Source organism: Trichechus manatus, unplaced genomic scaffold (assembly GCF_000243295.1).
Source record: "Trichechus manatus latirostris isolate Lorelei unplaced genomic scaffold, TriManLat1.0 scaffold00223, whole genome shotgun sequence".
Taxonomy (NCBI): domain Eukaryota; kingdom Metazoa; phylum Chordata; class Mammalia; order Sirenia; family Trichechidae; genus Trichechus; species Trichechus manatus.
In genome coordinates, this window is record NW_004444159.1 from 28,475 (window position 1) to 39,028 (window position 10,554).

Below are 10,554 nucleotides of genomic sequence, written 5' to 3' on the forward strand. Positions count from 1 at the left end.
GCCGCGGCAGCAGCGTGGCCAAGGGAGCTTGATGAAAGGCTATCTTTTATGTTGGCATTTTGTGGCATGAAACCCTCGAAAAAGGGAAAGAAAAATACTGCACCCTTCAAGTTAGTTTCTAACCTTATTTCTACTGCAAATAAGATGGAGTGAAAAAAAAATCCACGAAGCTGGAAGCAAAGAGGGAATGCTGGAAATCTTCACTTGGAACCATAGCAAATAGCTGAGCTGACACTGACAATCCTTTTTTTTTTTTTTTAACCTCAGGACTGTAATAAAAAGTCAGCGAAGCGAGGGGTGTCGATATATCCTAATAACAAAGAGGTGAAATGTTAGAGGAACTTTTGCTTCTTCATAGGGAAGTTATGTTAAAAATATACAAATAAAGAGAATGAGTATTTAAGTCTAATACATATGCATGTTTATATACATGTGTATATGCATAGAAAAATATGTTTCATAGAAAAAGATGACACATCATAGCAATGATACATACTGTGGTTTTGAGGAAAAAGGCATTTTCAGAATTGAATTTGAGTTTATTTCTTTTAAATCTGTAATAATTCTCTCAGGAAATATAGAGAGGGGAAAAAATAACGCAGCTGACACTGATTCTTTTTTTTTTTTCTATTAGTCTCTGTTGAGAAAGAGAAAAGTTATACTCACTATTTGAATTATTGATTATTTAAATCATATTATGTTACCAATAGGTCTTGCTAAGTTATTATGCCTTACTCTCTGAAAGATTTTCAAAAATGTATTTGTAAAAATACAGTAGAATACAACATGTATCCCTCTTTTAATTTTTTAAAAGATTTCTATGAATTGTGGAAAAAACAGTAGATGATCAATAGGAGAAACACTTTATTTTGCTTCTTTAATTTCATTGATTTGAGTGTTTTCCTTTCATATGGACTTTGAATATCATTATTTCATATATAAATTGTTTTCATGTCAACACAATATATTAAATAATAGTTCTGCAAATTACTTTATAGCCACTTGCTCTTCTGAAATGCATGTTTTCAATTCAAATGTGGAAGCAGTAGATTGAAAAACAAAGAATTTACGAAAGAGAAGCAGGGGTAACTTCTCAACTATCACCAGATTACCAAGTGGAACATCTATTTATTGTACATTTAGAAGATTTCAAGAAAACGTTAGCAAGCTACACAGCAACCTAAAATGCCTGTAATGATACCCTGACCCCCAATGTCAGTCAACAAATCAGGGAAATTTTTGAAATGGTTGTCATGTTCTCATCTGTTTAGAGACGAGGGGCTAGTTATTACCGAAGTATTCTGTTCTCTCTCCTCATCTTCTTGTGGAATGAAGTCTGCAGGTATCCTCAGGTCAAGGGACCAAAGGGAGCTTTCTTGCTACAATGAAGCCCCTCATCGTAAATTTCACTACAGGCATCTCTATTCCTGTTTGTCAGGGACATGTGGCTTATCGTCCACTTAATCATCCTGGTTTATGTCAATTTACAGACATGGTAGGAAGTCTTGCTGCAGAGGCGTCCTTTTACTGAACTAAAAAAGAAAAGAAAAGAAAAGAAAATTGTTGACATTTTCATATATTCTTTCATTTATTGAAAAATAGTAAAAATTTTTGAGAAAGGAAATCTCTATCTTTTACTGATGGTGAATGAGTGCTGCAAAAATATTGGGAAATTGTTGTCTAAGGGGAAATATAATGACACACATACACACGAATATGATATATACAAAAAAAACTAAATAATGACGAGGCTGAAATTACTAAAATATAGTCGGTATTTTAAGACCAGTTTTCTCTGATTTTAAGTTTTAGAAGTGGAGGTTGTGTAGGTGTGTATCAATGTGTGTATATATGTGTGTGTTTTAAAATAATTACCATGGATATATGGAAACGGTTGAGTGCCTAGAATATTTAAAGATGCTAACGCTGCATTTGCGGTAGTCGCTACTGGAGACAACAATCTAGCTGCAATGTTAGCAAATTGGGCCAAGCCTGTTCAATGCACCACAGGTACCAGAAAGCTGAGTACACACGTAAGCCCGAGAGCAGGTGGGCTGTGTTGAAGCGCCACCTACTGAAACGTTATGCCTTCCAGTCCCGCACGGCCAAAGTTTCTTTTACTACACCATTGGTGAAACTGGTTCAGGGGAAAAAAATGACAGTACAAATGAAATCCTATTTTTGGCAAACAGGACTCTGTAAAGTGTGTCAGCTTCAAACTTTACTGATGACAGCAGTTTGTCTACGCCAGTGCATTGTGATCTGTCTTTTCTAAAGAAGAACAAAACCCAGAAAGGAGAGTATCAGCTTGTATTTTCATAAATTGGGTCTTTTTTGCCTCTATGAAAAGAAGGGGACGGGGAGGAGGATGGGGTGGCTTTCGATGTGATTTACACACATTTGCAGGATTTTCTTCGGAATGAATAGATTTGAGCAAAAATCATACAATCACACGCACTCACAAAGGTATATCAGATTACATTCATTCTAATGAAAATGATTAACACTTAAACTTACTCATGTAAATGAATATCCCTTCTTCCAACCTTCTCTCTCCTGCCGTATATAAAGTGACTAAGAGAAAAAATGTGCTCAGGAGGAACTGGATATTCTATCTGACTTTATAAGTGAGAAAAAAAACGCTGTCTGACCACATTACAAACAGGACAACCAGCTCAGCTCGTGACTGACTGGACAAGCTTCCGTAACTGATCTCAAGACTGGTTCCGATCATTTTAAAAGGTTTTAAAAGAGAGTATCATATTCCATATTTTGGATAATAGTAAAAATAAAATTGCTTTCTTTCTAAAAAAATACCTTAAAAAATGTAATGTATCATTTCTACTACATGTTGAGCTTGATCTTGCTGGGGAGATGGGGATGGGTGAGGTCATTCAGCTTCGGAGCATAGGGGTTTCTGTTTATAGAATTTAGGGGAGGGTATTGTTTTGTTTTATTTTTCTTCTGGCCTCGATTTTTAAAGTTCTGTGGGTAACAAAATCCATTCTTCACAGATGTAGAAAATATCTGTTTAAAAATATATTACAGACTAATTCTGACAGTGCTAATATAGTTTCCTGAATAAAGATAATGTGTTTAATATGTTTTTAAAATAGCTGCAGTAAAAATTCCCAGTTCTGATATATTCTTAAAGGTCTCTCTGGTAAATATATGTTTGCATGATGTATGTAGGAGCGGTCCAGAAGTCTATATAAGCAGGAAAGTCATTTATATGCTTAATTAATACAGTAGCACATTTATATGACCTCCCTTTAATACTGCAATGTTGCATTATGTTGATTTTTAGACTTATAAAACTCCAAAAAGGTAATACCCCTTATATGACCTACTCTGTCTTCAAGAAACTGCCATTACCTTTCGTTATATAAGAAATTTAACTGCCAAAGTCAAAATTAAATCATTGAGTTTGGTTCAAAGTTATAAAATTGTTTTGAAAAATTAGAAAAGTGTTCAGTCTCCTTTCTTAAATAGCTTATGCATTCTGTCTTCAATGTAAAAGGAGCTTGTGATTTAATTATTTAAAATATTTACAGGTAACTTTTAGGAATTTGCCTGATTTATTTTTAGACCATTATGCATAATCAGAATTGAAATTTTCAGCCTTAGGAATTATAACCCTAGCAAGAACTGGAGTCCACTTCTGTGGCTTCTACTGACTCAGTTGACCTAAAAAGAGTGAGAATTGTTTTCTTTGTTATCCACAAGGGCCACACTAACTGCTCTTTCTTCCAGGGAAGCTATGAAAATAATATTCCCAAATTACCAAGGTTTTTGTTTTCTGACTCATTATTTTGACACGCAAATTTCAGTACTGTGCTGAAAATGGAAATTTAATTTTAAGCTCAATTAATCTAAAGCCACATCTGGAGCTATGAGCCGACACACATGCAAACATGCTCCTATCAGAGGGGGAGCTTCACAACAATTCTTTCATCAGTTTTATGCAAGTTACTGACTTAGACTGGTGCCAGATTCAAATTCCACAGTACTCAAAAGCAAATTTAAGGACATGATGAGTTAAAAGCAATTTTCATTCTACAATGTTTTTTTTAAGCTTTTCAAATATTTACCAGAATCAAAAAGGAAAACAAGAGCATTAAACACCTGTGGCCCTGGACCATCTAACTTAACAAATAGAAAAGAGGGGTTGCACATAAGAAGAAACTTTCTCTCATTTAATGGAAGCATATGCTGTTCAACTCTATCCTAGTGAAAGGACATACTGATCAAGATATGAACGCGTTTCAGGTTATAACTACAGAAACCCAAAATAACAAAGCACAGAAGCACAAGCAGAATCGTGAAAATATGGATAAAATAGATTAGCCTTCATTATCTTGCACTGTGTCCCAATTGCCACATCGCTCATTCGACAGTTCAGCCTTGAGGCAGAAACTTGAATAAATAAATGGACTTTGCCCCATGCCCTCGGAGGTCACCACCTTCTAGCCTGGCTTGCTCAGTGGAGAGCAAATTACAAAGTGGATAGCACCCTGCCTCATTGCCCTGAGTTCCAACTCCAGGACCGTTAGCAATCCAAGGTAGCTGGTGCTTTGATGCCATACACCACACACAGGGTATGCTGAAATAAAATAAATGCGGAAACCCATGTCTACCCAGCAGAGAAGCAGAGGAACATTGAGGTGATATCTTCACTAGTAGACAATTACTTGATACAAGTGGCCTTTCGTTACCAACCTCAACCTCGGTGATTTACGCACTTGGCTAAAATATCAGTATGTAATCAGGACCTTTAAGGAATGGTTCTAATTTAACATATTCTGGATTTCATTTATAGAAATCTGGAAGGACTCTTAAAGCACTGCGACTATTTCAGAGCAAATAAAATGCATACCTTAAATGATATTTGGCGGGTAACAACACCCTAACAACACCATCACTAAGATGTTTACAAGCCATGGTTCCCATTAACTGGACAAAAGTGCCCAGCTTCTCTCAAGAGAGTCTTGTTAAGTTCAATGAAACAACAGCAGGACAAAGTGCACGTGCTCAAGTGAGGCACAAAGGCAAAGCATTTAAGAAATGAGTAAGATGGCACAGGTTAAACATAACTTAGGAACAGATGCATTTTCAATATACAACATACATCAGGGCTCCCAGGTGCTGTTATAAGCAACGACTATTTTGTGATGTGTTAATATTGGCTGATAGTAGATTCCTGATTTGAAGACAAGGACATTGGCGGTTCATTGGTAGAATTCTTGCCTTCCATGCAGGAGACCCAGATCCGATTCCTGGCCAATGCACTTCATGCTCAGCCACCACCCGTCTGTCAGGGGAGGCTTGCGTGTTGCTATGATGCTGAATTACGTTTCAGGGGAGCTTCTAGACTAAGACAGACTAGGAAGAAAGGCCTGGTGATCTACTTCTGAAAATCAACCAATGAAAACTCTGTGGATCGTGAGCAATCATGGGGATGGTGCAGCACTGGGCAGCATTTCGTTTCTTGTGTGTGGGGCTGCCACAGATGGGGGGAGGCCCAACAACAGCTAACCATAATAACAATTTGGAGACCCACCCCCCTGTGTTGAGCTCCTGCTATATGCCATAATTTTGTTACACACTAACATACATTATCTCAACATACATTATCTCAATAAGCAGTAAGCCATTTTGTAGATGAGAAAGCTGAAGCTCAAATAAATCAAATGTAATTAAAAACAAATAGCAAGAATGTAGCAGACCTCTGATTAAAACCTGGATATTTCTGATTCCAAATTCCATGTTCCTTGAACTATATTACGTGGTGTCTAGGCATGGCCTACAGCCCAGACTATGCTACAAGATTTGAGATTTTCTAGATAATTATATTCCATAGGTCAAAAACTTCTGATGTGAATAATTAGATTCTTTTATTTTCAATCATGAAAAATTCATGTCTCAGAATAAAATTGTAAATATGTCTTTTCTAAAGCAAATACGTTGTTCTCTATATATCTAGTTTTTTATGCTTGTTACAGATAAACTTTTACTAAGAAATATTACCATATACCAAGCTATCTACTTGCAAAAAGCTGTTTTTTTATATTAAAATATATATAATTAAAACATCTCTCTGGAGAGTTCTATAATTACAAACTAAGGAAGAAAATCCTATAACCCTTCAAACACTATTAAACTTCATTCAAAATACTCTATATTTTAAAAAGAAAAACGCACTAAAATGTTCGTAATGTACATAAAATAAAATCAATGTGATGTCCATCTGTAGTTATTCCCATCACTTCTCCTAACTTCAAAGCAGCAGCATCTAAATGTTTGTACAAAATTCCCAATTTTGGTTTTAACTGTGATTATTTAGCTTGTAAAGCACAACGCTGGCCTGATTTTCAAGCTTTATGCTTTACACCTTGTTGGTGAACAGATGTCTATATTTACAACTTCATAGTACTTGATTCTTCACATATCTAATTTTTAGTGCCAAAGCCCTGATTTAGGTACTTAAATGCGTTATCTGAAGCAGCCAACATTTTCTTGTTATAATTGGATTAAGTTGTCTATTATAGATTATAAAGTAGATAAAATATGCCAAAAATGTTTATGTAAAAATTTAAGGCTGTGAGTTAGCACAATTTTTTTTTCAAGTTACATTATCATAATTCTACAAAAACCCTAAAGTCATCGTTAGTAATTGACTCGGTTTATAAATGAGGTTACTAAAGTAGCAGATCAAAAACATCAGCGGTAGTTTTTCTTGAGTTAAGAAACCTTATATTTAAAATAATCCTACTTGATTTGCAGCATACAATATTTGGCAACACACAAGGTATCGGGTATCTTAATATTTTCCTTGTACAATGGTAGAACTAAAGGTAAGCTTAGGAAATGGTAAGCTCATCCCATCATCAGGTTATAGATGAGGCCAAGGGACTCGCTCAAGATCACCGAGTGAACCCAGATCTCTGGGTTTGTAATCTCAGGGACTCACTGCTACCTTTTCTCTATTTAATTTAAAGCTGAGTAAATAATGGGATCATTTTGTGGTGGAGTTCTCTAATAGAACTACATTCAAGAATAATTTACCTACTCACATTAAAATACATTGCTCAACTCTTTTCAAATCTGGACGTAAATCCATTTGAAAACGAGTAACTTGTATATGTGTTTACAGATTTAAACCTAACTGCCAGGGCCAGTCCCTGGAGAAGGGCATCATGCTTGGTAGAGAGTCAGCAAAAAAGAGGAAGACCTTCTGTGAGATGGATTGGCACAGTAGCTGCAACAATGGGCTCAAACATAGTAACAATTGTGAGGATGGTGCAGGACCGAGTAGTGTTTTGTTCTATTGCACATAGGGTTGTTATGAGTTGGAACCGACCTGATGGCACCTAACAACAACGATAAGCCAGGACAGTAAGTTCCCTGGGTGGTGCAAATGGTCTGTGCTCAGCTACTAACCTAAAAGTTGCTGGTTCAAATTGGTTAAAGGAAGAAAAGTTTGCTGAAAGAAAGACCTGGTGATCTGCTTATTTAAAGATTACAGCCAAGAAGACCCTATGGAGCAGTTCTACTCTGTAATACATGGGGTTATCATGTGTTGGAATCAACGTGACAGCAGTGGGTTTGTTTTTTTTAGGCCAGTGCCTGTAGTTTTGAGGATAGATACAAACAGTGATTGTGTGATGCAAATATGGGCAAATGAAGTTGTCTGTTCTCTTCCAGGTGGGGCCTGCCATCCTGTCTCTTGACCTTTGTGTCAATCATCTAGTTTGCCTGTTATTATGGATTGAATTGTGTCTCCCCAAATCATATATTGAAGTCCTCACTCCCAGTACCTGTGAACTGACCTATTTAGAAATTGTGTCTTTGAAGAGATGAGTTAGGTTTATGAGGCCATACTGGAGTAGGTTAGGTCCTAATCAATATGAGTGCTGTCCTTATACAAAGAGACACAGAAATACACACGGGAAGTGTGAAGACAGAAGCTGAGATTGGAGCAATGCACCTACAAGCCAAGGAACCCCAAGAATTACCAGAAAACACCAGAAGCTAGGAAGAGCAAGGAAGGATCTTCCCCTAGAGCCTTCACAGACAGCACGGCCATACTGACACTTGATATCAGACTTCTAGCTTCCAAAACTGTGAGGCAAAAAAAAATTCTGTTGTGTTAAGCCACCCAGTTTGTGGCGTTTTGTTACAGAAACCCTAGAACACAAATACACCTGTGATAAAACAGCAGCATTTCCAATAGTTTCGCGCTCAGATTAAAATTACATGCCCAGGAGGAAAAAGTTCTTTGGAAGATTAGATTACTGAAGGGTTTTCCTGAGGAAAAGAAGGTGTGGTGAGAAGGTGGGAAGAGATATACAGAACGTATCTGATTCAACACAGCACCTGCAACCCAGAGAGCTATGATGGTTAAGATTGTGTGTCAAGCTGGCTGGACCATGATTCTCAGTGTTTTGGCAGTCGTACGAGGTTCTGGTCACTTCCCTGTTGAGATTTGATACGTGATAACCCCCAAGATGGGATCTGCTGTGAGTCATCAATCCGTTGAAGGGGAGTTTCCTTGGGCATGTGGCCTGCACCAAGTGTGGGCAGATGTTCTGGCAGGGATCAGGGGCTTTTGCTTATTCTGGATCCTGCAGCTGGCTCCTGTTTGTCTGACCTCCATTTCTTGGGACTTCAGCTAGCAGCTTACCTGTAGTCTTGCTTGCTCCTCTTGGGATTCGTAGATCTTCACAGTCTGTGAGCAAGGCCCCTGCTCCCTGACCTGTCAATCTTGGGTTCACCAGCCCCTGCAGCCACGTGAATCAGGAGAAGCCTCTATCCTGACCTACCCCACAGACTTGGGACATTACAGCCTCTACAACCTTGTGAGCCATTTCCTTGATATAAATCTCTCTCTATGTGTATTTATATGCTTTACTGATTTTGCTTCTCTAGAGAACCCAGCCTAAGACAAGGGCTAAGCTCTCCAAGACGAAACAAAGTCGAATTGAAAAACTGTCCATTAGCTCTCTGCTTCTACACTTCTATTCTTACAAATAGATAGAAATGTAATTCTCCCTTGCACCATGTCCTATTTCAGTCCTATCCAGCTCCTATCCTGAAAAATGCTTGTTCTTCGCTCTCTCCCTATCTTTCCCCTCTGGTTTCTAAAAGGGACAGAAAAGAACCATCTATATTTGTGTCTCTTGGAAATCACCATAATCCTGCCTCTATGAATTCCTAAATAAAATAAACATGGGGAAACTCTTCATCTAGAGCATATGCATTCCCCAACATCAGAGAATTCAAGGGAAAACAAAGAGAAATGCATCCACCAGGATTTATCCCTAGCACTATATCAGAGAAAAAATTGATGTGACTGTATTAAATATATCGACTTAACTCAAGTAGAGTCTATTTTTCTTTTACCATGAGAGAACTGAAAGTTCTTGAATGTTACAGAATGTCTCCATCTGTGTAAGGCCTTCTCCTGTTTTCCCAAGAAGTATGTTTTCAACTCTTTCCTTCTAATAACTAGAAGTATCCTTCTAGCAAGCCAGTAGTACATTCCACTATAGTTACTTACAAACCTATCCCCCAACACCCTACTCAACTGACAGCTCATTGAAGAAGAAATCACAATGTTTTAATCTTTCTCTGTGCCTTAACTACAGGCTTCATCTACCTGGAATGCCCTCCCTTTCCCCTTCAACCCACATGGTGAACATATCTCCATCTTTAAAGACCCAGCTCCTTTACCAAGCATGTATTTGTGTCTATTGTTGTGACTATTTGCTGATCCATCTCACTGAGGGTATCCTTTGCTCTCATTGGCTCTCTACTTCACCAAAACATGATGTCCTCCTCCAGTGATTGATTCCTCTTGATGAGGTGCCCAAAGCAAGCAAGTTGGATAATGTTCTGTTATGAGCCATAAGGTTTTCACTGGCTAGTTTTTGGAACTAGATCACCAGCGCTTTCTTCTGAGTCTGTCTTAGTCTGGAAGCTCCACTGAAACCTATGCACCATCGGTGAACTTCTGGTATTTGAACTATTGAAAATATTTGAAATATTGAAAATACCAGCATAGCTTCCAACATCACAGCAACACATAAGCCACCATAGTATGACAAACTGACATATGGATGGTGGTATTGGCACATACTAGACACTGTTATAATCTGGAAGTAAGCAATTAATAACCTGAAATGGCTATTAGATATTTTTAACTCCTAACTTAATTATCTTTGGGCATTTCATATAGAATTTAACAAGTACTTAATCAAAGAGAACAAAAAACAGATTGGGGCCTTTCTTTTATTAATGTCTTTATTCTCTCAAGGGCTAAAGAGATAAGTGGACATTCTAATTTCCAGAGAAAGAAGAAAGGAAAATAAGTGGAAAAATATTTTTAAAAGGAAATCCCATTTTGACCTGTTACTTCTTATCATTGTTTCTTAATGAAATGTTACTAGTTATTAGAGCCTTTTTGATATTGCAATAGCCCATGTCCAAAATATTAAAATAGAATTTTAAAAAAAGAGACTCTCTGATCAATCACTTTAATGAAAACCTTTGGAA